The sequence below is a fragment of the Magallana gigas genome, chromosome 9 (assembly GCF_963853765.1).
Source record: "Magallana gigas chromosome 9, xbMagGiga1.1, whole genome shotgun sequence".
NCBI lineage: Eukaryota > Metazoa > Mollusca > Bivalvia > Ostreida > Ostreidae > Magallana > Magallana gigas.
Window position 1 is genome coordinate 26974069 of NC_088861.1, and position 8553 is coordinate 26982621.

Here is an 8553-nt window from a genome sequence, read left to right on the forward strand (position 1 = left end):
CTTTATCATTATTATGCTCAAATAATTGTTCACTAGATGTTAAATTCGCGGAATTTTAATTTCAGCGAATATAGCGAAAATTAACTCCGCGAGTTAATTTCCTGCTATACAGTTAGTAGTTTATAGTTTATAGTAGTAATAGTTTATAGCTTTAAAAATCTTACCTAAAAATTTAAGGTAAATCTGATGACAAAGTTGTTGATCACCTAGACTCTTTAAATATTGATATTAAGGTTAATATGAGATTGATTGTTTTTTTCATGGATTGTCTGTTGTTTTCATGGTTTGTTTAATTGTTTGTTCATTTGTAGTTAGAAGGTCTACTCCTGGTTGGTATACATTCCTCTCAGCTCAGCGTCCAGGGAAAGGAGTTTGAATCCTTGATGGGGAAAACGATGCATCTTGTGAACAAGCAGACATCATGTCATCAAGCCATAACAGAATCCTTGACAGAGCTGAAGGTAATGTCTGGTGTTCTCTGATGCTGTAAATTGATTTCCTGTTTACACAAGATTAAGTAAAATTTGGCACTCCTGACTCATAATCTGTAGCCTCAGTATTTCTCTTTCAGATGAAATTTCAAGTCAGCGATCATCAAGCTCTGAAGGAGTTGGCCGATGAAATTATCTTGTTTGAGGGCATTCAGCATCCAAACCTAGTGCAGTATCACAGAGTTAAAGTCCACAGGGTGAGGATTTGTTACTGATTTGTTGGATTCATCAGATATTTTACAGGATTTAGAATTCTGTGGGTTTTGCAAGTACCCCCCTTTTTGTAGGTACCATTACCTACAAGTTTCTGTTCACATAATCATTGACTCTTTGTTAATACATGTACTGTAAGCCGACCTCTATTTATGATAACTTTATGTTGCAATTTTTCTGTAATACTAGTAAACAAGTTCCATGTGCATAATTTTTTATGACCAGATCTTTTTAAGCCAAGAAATGTTATTAAGAGGTTAAAAAAAACGGTTTTTGAAAACATTGTCTCAAACCACAGTCCAGCATCTGTATATCTGGATAGCTCTCTCCTACCCATGGCTGCTAGAACACCTTATTCATCAAAATCTTGAATATTAACACCAAATGTGTAATGTCCACTTCAACCAATGAAAATTACCGTAGTGTTTAACCTTGCATGGTCACTGCCTTTGTAGCAATGATATAATACTGTATGTTACGTAAACTGTGATTGGATAATCAAAGGTTGCTTCAAAGGTCAATCTCCGACTATGCTTTACTTGCATTGGTCAATACTGTAAGAAACTATGAGTTATTTTTGTGTCGACTTGTGCTACCACAGCCAGGTGGAAGAGGATCATACATATTGCCAGTGGTTTGTGACGATGTGAGAACATATTCTTGACAGTGATATTTCAACTTGCAAACTTAAGATAATTTAAATTACATTGTATGTGCATCAGGATACATGTAACTATTCCATCAAGATGGCTTAAGGTATTCTGATCTAAAAAAAAAAAAATCTCTGTCCCACTGAGGTTTTGGCAATTCATTTAACATCTACTCCCTATAATAAGTATATTTCTGGACTAACTTCTCAATAACCTTTAAAAAAAGGTTAATATATTTATTCAGTACTATTATATACATGTAACTTGCTGGCTATGACTTTACATTACAGCAGAATGGATTTGGTGTCGGTAATGTCAGCTTACTCACTTTTTCTTCCAATACATTATAGGTCTGGATGAAATGCTGGTGTTTATGGAGTACTGTAATCGTGGAACTCTGGAAGAGGCGGCTAAGATGGGTCTACCCGAACACAACATTTTCGAGTGTACACACAGGAGATTCTACTGGCCATCAATTACCTACATGGTAGGACCTACAGGTACATGCACACATACACACAAGTCCTGACACATTCATACTAGTAATGCCTGGTCCTTTTTTATTGTTTAGCTATGTATATGTATCATCAACCTTTAAAACTGTTTGGTTCGATGTATTGGTTGGGAGGTGGGGGACGGGGACCTGTAGAAATACTAGTATTAAGTCTTAACTTTAATTATTTCCTATAAAATCTCTCTCTCTCTTTCTCTCTCTCTCTCTCTCTCTCTCTCTCTCTCTCTCTCTCTGTATATAGTGTTATTTGCTGTATTGATTACAATAAAATTAACATGGACCTTACAGAATTATTACATTTTTAGCTCACCTGAGCTGAAAGCTCAAGTGAGCTATTCTGATCACAATTTGTCTGTCGTCCGTCTGTCTGTCCGTCTGTCCGTCCGTCCGTCTGTCTGTAAACTTTTCACATTTTCAACATCTTCTCAAGAACCACTGGGCCAATTTCAACCAAACTTGGCACAAAGCATCCTTAGCCTAAGGGAATTTAAAGTTGTGAAAATTTAGGACCACGCCCTTTTGCAAAGGGAGATAATTAGGAATTTATGAAAATTTTCGAGAAATTTTCAAAAATCTTCTTCTCATGAACCATAAGACCAGGAAAGCTGAAACTTGTGTGGAAGCATCCTCAGGTAGTGTAGATTCATAGTTGTGAAAATCATGATCCCCGGGGGTAGGGTGGGGCCACAATTGGGGGTCGAAATTTAACATAGGAATATATAGAGTAAATCTTTAAAAATCTCCTTCTCATGAACCATAAGACCAGGAAAGCTGAAACTTGTGTGGAAGCATCCTCAGGTAGTGTAGATTCATAGTTGTGAAAATCATGATCCCCGGGGGTAGGCTGGGGCCTTATTGGTTGGTTGAAGTTTTACATATGAATATATAGAGTAAATCTTTAAAAATCTTTTTCTCAGAAACTAATTAGCCAGAAAAACTTGACTGGAAGCATCTTCAGGTAGTGTAGTATCAAAGTTGTGAAAATCATGACCCCCGGGGGTAGGGTGGGGCCACAATGGGGGGGGGCGAAGTTTTACGTAGGAATATATAGAGTAAATCTTTAAAAATCTTCTTCTCAGAAACTAATCAGCCAGGAAAGCTGAAACTTGTGTGAAAGCATCCTCAGGTAGTGTAGATACAAAGTTGTGAAAATCATAATCCCCGGGGGTAGGGTGGGGCCACAATGGGGAATCGAAGTTTTACATAGGAATATATAGAGTAAATCTTTAAAAATCTTCTTCTCAGAATCTAATCAGCCAGGAAAGCTGAAACTTGTGTGGAAGCATCCTCTGGTAGTGTAGATTCAAAGTTGTGAAAATCATGACCCCCGGGGGTAGGGTGGGGCCACAATGGGTGGTCGAAGTTTTACATATGAATATATAGAGTAAATCTTTAAAAATCTTCTTCTCAGAAACTAATCAGCCAGGAAAGCTGAAACTTGTGTGGAAGCATCCTCAGGTAGTGTAGATTCATAGTTGTGAAAATCATGATCCCCGGGAGTAGGGTGGGGCCACAATGGGGAATTGAAGTTTTACATAGGAATATATAAAGTAAATCTTTAAAAATCTTCTTCTCAGAAACTAATCAGCCAGGAAAGCTGAAACTTGTGTGGAAGCATCATCAGGTAGTGTAGATTTATTGATGTGAAAATCATGACCCCCGAGGGTAGGGTGGGGCCACAATGGAAGGTCGAAGTTTTACGTAGGAATATATAGAGTAAATCTTTAAAAATCTTCTTCTCAGAAACTAATCAGCCAGGTAAGCTGAAACTTATGTGGAAGCGTCCTCAGGTAGTGTAAATTCAAAGTTGTGAAAATCATGATCCCCGGGGGTAGGGTGGGGCCACAATGGGGGGTCAAAGTTTAACAAAGGAATATATATGGTAAATCTTTAAAAATCTTCTTCTCAGAAACTAATCAGCCAAATGATTCTTTATAATTGTTAAGACTTTGGCCCCAGGACAATTCTTTGGCCTCACAAGAAGGTTCAGAGTTTGATGTACGTTTATATCCTATATATAAACAATTGTTAAGGATCTTTTTGAGAACTGCAATACTCAACATATGATATGACTATAAAATCATCCTGTCAGAAAAGGGACTAATGATTATAAACATAAGAATATCCAGGGGAAAAATGGATTTTATTTATACAGGATCTACATGTACTATTGTACATTGTCCAGATAGTTTGTATTATGACTCCATTAATCTGATTTTATCATACCTATTGTTCCTCAGGTGAGCGATGTGGCCCATGGGCCTCTTGTTTGAATTGTCAAACAACCGATCGATGATGTTTATGTCCATTTTATTGACATTATCATTACTTTTGTTATGCAGGTCCCACTACCATACTGTAAACTCACAGAGAGGGGCAGCTGTCAACCCAACCCTAGTTTTTCCTCTAACAAGACTTGTAATGTGGGTGCATTTTTAATCCTCAATGAACCCCAATGTAAAATAACAACATGTTGCAAGGTAAGTTTATCATATTTATTTTTACGACAATAAGACTGAAAAGTAAATACTAGTATGAGGGATATGCAAATTTATTATGCTGGTCAGTGTGTACACACAAAATATTTAATATTGGTTAGAAAGTGTCAGTGTAAGCATTTAATATATAAATACATATGAATAATTATTGATTAGAACCTGCTTGTAACTTTTTAAACCTAATTGTATTGCATATTTTTGTTACAAAAATAGTTGTAAATTCTAAATAAGTCTTTTGTTCTCATTTTAGGCTTTGAAATATATCTACCAACAGCTGTTTAAGATTTGGTTGCTGGCATTGAACTGTGACAGCCCAAGACTGATGAGGTCTGCTGAAAACTCTAAACTCTGTTACATCCTTTTTGGCTGCCTCATCTTCATTAAGTGTCTTGGGCGTCACTGTTCATGGTAACATACCAGACACTAACACCGTGAAGAGCAGCTGTATGTAGAGATGTATGACCCTACATGTATATATGTGTGGTGTAAGTCTTCTTACCAAGTTACAGCTTCGAAGAGTAACCACAGAGAACAGAACCCTCGAAGTGTGTGTGTATGGGGGGATGAGAGGTGGAGAATGTTATTGGACCTACGGTGAGCTTTGAGAGAGAAGCATATCATTTTTGATGTAGATTTTCACCAATAGAGCTACATTGACAACTGTCATTTAGAATATCCATGGGGTTTATGTTTGGACACCAGAGACAAACTCTTTGTGGTTGAACAGTTAACAGGTAAAGTGAAGAAAATCCAGTATTACATGTAAACAAACTGTGATCATAATATTAACTGTCTACAAAGTGAACATCAAATGTCAATGTACTAGTAAATAAACTCATTGTGTTTAAATGTTGTAATACATTAACAAACTATCTATGAATATATCAAATACATGTATTACCAAACTGTGTTTATTTTATATGTTATGTCTGATCAAACTCTTAATGTGACTATAACAATTCAGAGACTGTTTTTAAGGCGTCGAGCTAATGCTCGGCAGCCTTCTAGCGATCGTCTGGATTGGCAATCGTCCAAAAATTCATGCTCTGCACCGCCTTTTAAATGCGCATAAGAAATAAGTTCTTTAAAGTATTAAACGTATTACAAGATTTTTCTTTCCATTTATTCAACTAAATTGTGTACAAAAAACCCAACTTTACCTACCTGGTTATTGACAACTCATTGCATAAGAATAAATTTCCTTAATCAAGAAATGGCGAATGAATACAATCAGGCCTAGGTGTAAAGATTCACTAAATATTATTTTAGTTTATCGCTTACATTCTAGATCTAATTGGAGACCGTGCCCGATAGAAATAACATTGTAGATGTAAATTTATTTGTTATCGGGCACGGTCTCCAAAATAAATGTAAGCGATAAACGTATCTAGCAATTTTGTTGCAAAAAATAAAAACGATATTGTAGTTGGTTTAGATAGCACGTGTTGTGGATTTGTTTGTAAACAACCATACCATAGGAAATCTTGTTTCATTATTGAAATAAATAAATGTATGTTTTGTTATCATAATTAGGGACACACTGTTAATGCATTCAAATTATGAACCTGTGAAAGTTGTTCAAAGACTGTTTGAAGCAGAAAGAAATTTTTGAACTTTGAAATTTTTGATTTTTTCAACTATGATGAGTTTTTGTATTATAAAAGCACCACTACCTATTTTATAAGAAAATATACTGTTTTTGTTTTTAAAGCAGCAGAAAACAGAATTCATATACTTTTCTATTCTAAGTCTAACATTATTTAATATGACTATTAGTACAGAAATTCAAATTATTGATATCATTCTATATAAAATAAAAAAAATGTCAGCTCGACGCCTTTGTGGCCGTTCCGGCCTTTGATTTGTTCATATAATAACTGCATATAATTACTAAGTATCTATATGTGTTATACATGTATTACTATATAAAGTAGTTATGTGATAATTAATAAATGTAAACTATCAGAACTTCGTTAATGTGGTCTTTTATATCATAAGAAAGGCTTTTGACATTGCAAACATTTCTTTAGTAGATACCATATATAATTACAGAAATGAAATTAAGTGTGCATGTATATATAACCGATATAATTTTCAATGGAGGAACTTGACCTTTTTCTGGAAAGAAATGTTTACATCATCAAGTGCCTTTGAATCAATATTTCAGAATATATAAAGTTAGATTTAAGAGTTATCAATAACTTCTTGACACTGATTCGAGAATTGACATAAATGTCATATTAACATTTGACATCGAGTACTTTGGATGCAAACCTCTTAATTAAAGATTTTGTAGATCGACTCTGTTTGAAGTTAAAAATTTAAATTTATAATAACATTTTTCACATTCAACAGTTTAACGGAGCTCTTATCTTATGTTTATACAGTTTTCTTTGCTACATCTCTAATAGTTTTGATTTTAGTATTCAAGTAGATTGACCCTCGACCTTTTGAACTTGTTATTTAATATCGATAAGGGTCATCTTCTCCTAAATTGCAGTCAGTGATTTAAGCTTGATGTGTAGCAAAAAAAGGATAGAAAAAAAGGAGATATTAAATGGACAGTGCTTAGTCGATTGGCTAAATTAATGTACGGGGTAGTATGACCATTGACTTTTGATCTTGTGATTTCCAAATCTCATTAAGCTACCATGTATACTAGTTTGAAGCCTGCCTAGCGAAGAATTCATTATATATATATATTGATTGGGAACACCAGGTATTAGACCGTCAATCAAATTTTAAATTATTTTTTAATTGGGTGTCCAAGTAGCGCAATGGACAATGTAATCGCTTCTCTCCGCTGCGACCCGAGTTCGATCCCTGTGATCAACAGTGGTTGTATGTGAAAGGTTGATCGCCCGCTTTGACACGTGGGTTTTCTCCGTGCACTCTGATTAATTACCCCCTCGTGCTAACATCCGTAAAATAAAAAGTGTCGATTAAGCTCAGGGTTTTTTTAAATCCACCAACCAGATTGATTCAATATTTTTGAGTTATCTCCTTTTGGTCAAATTCTCTCCTGATATTAATATAACAAGCAAATTGAATTCAAACTTGGTAGACCCACATAAATTGCTGTGCTTGTAAGTTTTATAAGAAAAGTCAACTCAGCAAATGAGTAATGGACCTTTGATATAATAAAATAACAGTTCAGCATTCACATATATTTTCCTCGAGGGGTCACGGGGCAGGTAGGAGGAAAGGGCGGAGGGGGTTTGAGCCAGGGATTTTTTATCATGGGGATCAAAAGGATGATTTTTTCAAGGGAGGGTCAGGAGGTCTATTATTTGGTTATTTAAATTGAATACCTTTAACCTGGGGAAGTGGGTCCGAACTCCTAACCCCTCCATATCCACACATGATTTTGTATTAAAATACTTTTTTGATTCTGTAAACAAATGACCATACTTATGATTATTCATGTAGTCTATATTCTTGTAGATTGATCTCATTTATGTAATTATACATCCAATTTAAGCATTACATAATCATTTTCTTAAACGTTTTAATTGCACACGGGGGCGTGTATGGGTTGGTAAAGGGTGATTTTATTTTCTAGGGGCGGCCTGATACCTTTTAATGGAAAATAGAATGTGTGAATTTGATGTTTGTTGTTTTTTTCATGGAGGAGTACTAATTATCCTTATTTATTACGTGATATCTTGAAGGTGAGGATTCTTTATTCTTTTTTTGTGTGTGTTTTTTTTTTGTATTTAGTTTTATGATGTTCTATCAAACTTTATTCAAAAATTGCCTCCCCCCCCCCCAACTTTTTCTCGCCTCAAACCATTTGCTTAAATTAACATATAAAAAAATTAAATAACTGTAAACAACGAATTACAGAATACCAGTAGAGTTTTCAGTGGCTTGCTGGATTGTTCAATAGTGTATACAATTGGGTCACACGTATCGCGTCAGGTCTCAATCTAGGTCTTGGGTTACTCAAGGGTAAATTGTGGGGGTTTTTTCATTCAATCTATTCCTATTACACAAAGAAAATCTTTTAGATCAATCTTTCCGATTGTAAGTTATTCTATTCAGTCTTTTAGAAAAAAGGTCCACCTGGACAGCAGTGGATCCCAGAGCACCAGAATAAGTTGGAAAAACTTTCAGAACATATTTTTTAATATAAGAAAAAGAAACATTTTAAGTACATTTTTACGGCGCGTCTTTTAACCACAATG

The 8553-nt window shown here is 35.0% G+C and overlaps 1 long non-coding RNA gene across 1 annotated transcript; it reads left to right on the forward strand.

Annotated features, from left to right (window-relative positions):
* Nucleotides 1–579: 579 nt before the first annotated feature.
* LOC117691534 (uncharacterized) lies at nt 580–6230 on the forward strand. The gene is made up of 4 exons (XR_010709196.1): nt 580–688; nt 1705–1854; nt 4211–4348; nt 4617–6230. It is a non-coding gene; the product is annotated as an uncharacterized lncRNA (long non-coding RNA).
* The last annotated feature ends 2323 nt before the right edge of the window (nt 6231–8553 follow it).